The following is a 5,368-nucleotide window of genomic DNA, read 5'->3' on the forward strand; positions in this document are numbered from 1 at the left end:
AGTTTATAAAGGGCTGTCAGACAGAAAGCCTGGATGAACATGAAGTTGACCTATTGTTTTCTTTATCACAAGGCCTTACAGTTCTGTACTGTTTGTTTTCCAATGTCTGATGTGCTTCATGTATCTTCGCCAGTGTTATGGTTGTTTATGTGTTGGGATACATTCAATATCCATTACTTATTTATAACATATAACATTGAGGCGGAAAGATTTATGGGCCTATGTTTCATTCATAGTCAGGGAGATGACAAATGAGAATGCCCATAACTAAAACTGACTTTTCTGTTTTGTTTTGTACTTACATTGTGAAACAGATAATTTTACAAAACATTATTTTGGGGGGTATGAATTGTCTGCTTGTGTGTTAAATGCTATGGCTACTTTTGTGATTTCTACTTAACTAGAGAGATATGTCCTCAAAATTAGAAATTGCTTCATTTTGTTGAACTTTTATTATTTATGTTGTAACAATAAAAAGTTTCTTTGCTGCACTTGTATAAAAGTAATAACAATAAAAATGATTTATTAAATGTTTAATGTATGCTTTTAAGAATTTATAAGTGATTTGCATATGTAATTATTTTACACGTTCACAATATTATTATGGTATAAAATGATAATAATATTGAAATAATAACTAATTATTTAGGTACTGACAAGATTGTTTTAAGATTTTTAATGAAGTATCTCATTTAATCCTCACAATTCTATGCATTAGTTTCTTTCACTATTCCAATTTCACAGATGAGGAAACTGAATCATTTGGAGGCTAAATAGCACACCCAAATACTCAAGAGCTATTAAGTCAAAGAGTTGAGATTCAAACCCACACATTTTAACCCCAGGGCCATTGTTAATCACACATCCATTACCTCCCAAAGATGGCATTGTACTACTATATTTTCCAGGAAAAAGAGTTTATTCAACTTATAGAATTGTAAGTGGAAAGGACAACCTTGAACTCAGGATTGATTTTATGTTGTTAGACTTTGTACTAACAGCAGACCAATTATTCTTAACCACACTATAAGGGGAATCAGTATGTGAAAAACACAGACTTGTACAGGGCCGAAAGACTCCCAATCACAGTGGAGCCTCTTCAGCCCACAGCAAAACTTGTTTAGCAATGACGTGGCTAAAGTCAGTTGCCCCAAAGCCCATAGTGCCTGCTGTATTCACCAGGGAATGATATCCTGGCATTGGCTGATTTGCTATAAAATTATGGTTCAATGTGGATTCCCTGCCACTGGACTCCTGAAAAGCAGAAGAAATGTTCTTAGCTCTTGTCTCCTTGTGGGAGTATAAATAACATGGGGTTTGGAGTAGAGAGTAAAGTAATCTTCCAGGGTTCTTATTAGAGATCAATAAAAGTAGTCTTAATATATTTTGAGTTAAGACCCTGAAAAAGACAGGACATTGAATATTTACAGGAAGAAAAGGAGCTCTTTATTTTCAGGTACCATGTGGGAACTATCAGATGAATTTCCTGAAAAATTCTTCAAATGCACTGTCACACTATAGCTAATTAAATGTGTGATTAGGAGATGGACTAGTAACTCACCAGCAACATACTCCCTTGTCTTAAATACATCCTGATATTTGTATACCTGAATCTCTAGGAAGACTAATTCTATGCCCCTCAAGGGAAATAAGCTAAAATGAGGAAAAGTGTGAGGAATAGAATGGCATGGAGAGTTGCTGATTTGTGAAGACAGTTTTATTTCTTTTTCTTCTCCCAAGATGGAAGGCAAAAGAAAGATAATCTAAATCAGTAATGTCAGTGATTCAAGACGCAATTCTTTCTAAATCTTTGAAGAATCGTCTTTGAAAAAGTTCCTTTCATTTTGAATGGTGAGTACATTTATCATGGTAATTTTGCACTGTAAATACATTTAGGAACAAATAAAGGACAAATATTAACAATGATTATTTTCTTTCTGAGCACTTTAAAAAAGAACCCCCATCCACTCTATTATTTTATCATTAAATAAACCTATGAGGTTTGTATGCTGTGAGAATTAGTATATTTCACCAATTTCCCTTTTTAGATGGTGGAAAAACTGAAGTCACCATGGTATATGAGTATGTATGTAGTATGAAAAGGGAGCTATTTGTGAACATGAAACTTACACTCTTATATTAATATTCTTATTACTATCATAGCACAATATTGGCTCTTAATGCTGTTCTGAATTCTACTGTGGTTGTAGAAGAAAACAGATACTAGTGTTGGAAAATCCATCACGACATCCCACTTTGCTCCATGATGTCACAGATTTACAGCTGATTGAAAATCTGCTGACCAGCCAAAAACAAAAACATAAAAAGTTCCCCAAAGCAAGAAGCTCGTAGTGTATTCTTAACTTTTTTTGGTAAATTGGTAATACTTAAGTTCAAGTTAGGTCCAAATTTTATCCAAGCTTTTTTTTTTTTTTTAATCCTCAGTGTTTTTGTGCTGAAGCCAGGACCAGAAACAAATGCCCTAACTTTTTAACTATATCCTTCTGCTTCTTATTACTAAATTCTTTTACTCAACGAGTACATTTTAAAAATTAAAACAACAATAAAACAGCACACACATACATTCACAAAACTCTTTTTTGTCTAAGCAATCATCTGAGTTCGATATACACAAAAATAATACGCTCCACATATATGAGCATCTCACCATCTTTTTTATATGTTCTTTTTTTTTAAAAAAAAAAGCACTAAGTAAAATAAAGTCAGGAATTCTGACTCTGCTTACACTAAGGATGTTCACTGTACTTGTGTTTCTACATCTGAGATCTATGGTTGAAATAAGGAAACTTTCAGTTTATTTTTTAAAAAATGTGTGCTTTTCTCTAATTTTAAAGAAATGGTGCAGGGTGAATGTAAAATGAAGAATTCATAGAAACAGAGTGTTCAAAGACTTTATTTGAATGTACAATTCTTTCCAGTCAATTTTCTCAAACATTTCTTCACCTTATTTCACATTTACTCTGTCAGCAACTGATTAGAAATTTATAAATCTATATGTGGATTGGGTGAAACGGCTTGCCCTACTTCCTACAGCAGCAGAGTTCAGCTGTCATGCAGATCATCTTATTAAGAATTTGATACTTTTCACAGTAAATTATTAGGAAAAACATAATTTCCTTGTCTGTCATAATTGTCATATACTTTTTGTTGTTTAATGATCTGTAGTAAAATCATTTAGGGGATCCCAGTCAAAGAATCTATGTGCCCGAGTGTGCTTGCTGAAACCATCTTAGAGCCTAGCACCGAGAAGTGAAGTTTCTTTCTAAGGGTGCCCCTTTTCTCTTAATCCGTAACCTTTCTTCTCTCCAACTGCCTTCTTTCAGAGGGCCTTCAACAGCATTGCAGTAAGCTGTTTACGAAGAAATACTCTACCTAACAACGTATAGAAGTGGTTCTCAGACTTTGATGTGCATCAGAATTACCTTGAGCGATTCTTGAAACACAAAATGCTGAGTTACAACCCAAGAAATCCTGATTAAGAAGGGTTTGGGTGGTACCTAATAATTTGCATTACATGTCCCGTGGATTATTGATGCCACTAGTTCAGAGTCTATACTTTCAGGAGCCACTGGATTTGTGTTCAGCACAGAAGGGAATTGCCCGCACCATGCCAGGTGAAGGAAAGTTTTCTTATGTGATTGAATTGGCTTTGGTTCTCTGTGTTCTCTTTTCTCTCTTATTTCTATCACAATTGCAGCCATAGCAGATGTCCATCTCCTAGTTAACTTGTGCGCTAATAATTTGATGTTTCCTGACACATCTCTCTGCATTCCCTAACACTGCACGCACAGATCTCTGGCTGTCTTTTTCCTTCTTGCTGTTTTGCTCTTACTCTGGAGGTCCCCTCTGCAGAGAGCTATTCCCTAAATTCTCAATCTAGCACCTCCTTCTCTTTCCACATTGTCCTATTGTCTTCATATATTTGATATAATATTGACTCTGATGCTTCTTTTATTATTGAAACCTTATTATTACTATTTTTCATAGTTCTAATTCCTGCATCTAGAACCATAGTTTGCACAGTTTAATTACTGAATAAAAATGCAGACATCTAATTTGGAGGTAGAAAGGTAGATTACAAGAGGAAAACCAGAAGTGGCCATCATAAAGAAAATGAAGAAAAAAAATAATTCATGGGCTTTGATTTAAGGGTAAGTTTTGTGAGTATCCGAGTCTGTTTGTTAACAGCTGGCATTTGTATTCAGCAATAGGCCACAATATTCAGAGTACAGAGCACAAAGTCAGCCAGAATTATCTCCAGTCCTGGGGCCTCCTTTGATGATCTAAGTGGCTTGGCAAAGTTATATAACTGACTTCTTGATGATTAAGTATCTTAGTCAGAAAAAATTAATTGGCCAACTTCTGAGAGTTAAGATGCTTTAAAGTGTTACAAGTGAAAATACTTAATAAACTAAGTGAAATGTAACTCTAATAAATTACACTCATACACTTCTATCTGAAGAAGAAAAAAAATGACAATTCATTGTGTGAATCTACTTTTCAAAGGGAGTGGGATACTGGATTGCCCATCCTAGACAAATGAAAAGCGATGTGAAAAAATAGAGAAAATTAATGTCATTAAAAAAATTCTGATCATATGGTTGAATAAGATTCCTCAAAATTAAGTTGTCCTTGTTGGTTGTTGTTCTGTAGTGTTTTGCATTCCTGGAAAACTCCAGAAATCTCTTTCCTTCATTTATGATTAGGAAGGAAAGAGAGAAGCTTTCATTTTGGTCTAAAAATATGAAATTCATAATGGATTAAATATAGGGAGGTAACTAAGATAGTAGGAGGTGAAACAGTGATCAAAATTCAAGACCGAAAGCAAAAGGAAAACAGGAGCTCTATTCTGAGATTATTGTACATTTCTGCAACTTATAAGTGGATCTAAACCCTGATTCCTTGGCAAGTAATGCTATTTTCTAGTATCTATATTCTTAGTGGTATAATGTTGAATAGTTAGAGATAAGCCTTAAGGTATCTGTTCAATAATCTATGAGAAGAATTATTCTGTTTAACTAATAGCCTACATATTCATATCCACTTTGAGAATGAATCATATTTGGATTAAAAATCTACATAGCTTGGCATTTTAAGTGGTATGTGAGGTCAGTTTGTATTTGTGAGCTCACATAAGTGGGCTGACACATTAAAGGAAGTAATTTTGTTTTGCATTATTTTGATCATGAAAAAAGATGTTTGTGCAAAATTCTCATATTCCACAAATTGAGGAAGTACCCATTAAAAGGCAGTGTAAAGAACTTGAGAGGAAGGGAGGACCCCTGGATTCTGGTCCCAGATTTGAAACAATAATTATATTGGAAACAGAAGTTCACTTCCTAATATA

The sequence above is a fragment of the Propithecus coquereli genome, unplaced genomic scaffold (assembly GCF_000956105.1).
Source record: "Propithecus coquereli isolate 6110/MARCELLA unplaced genomic scaffold, Pcoq_1.0 Scaffold235, whole genome shotgun sequence".
NCBI lineage: Eukaryota > Metazoa > Chordata > Mammalia > Primates > Indriidae > Propithecus > Propithecus coquereli.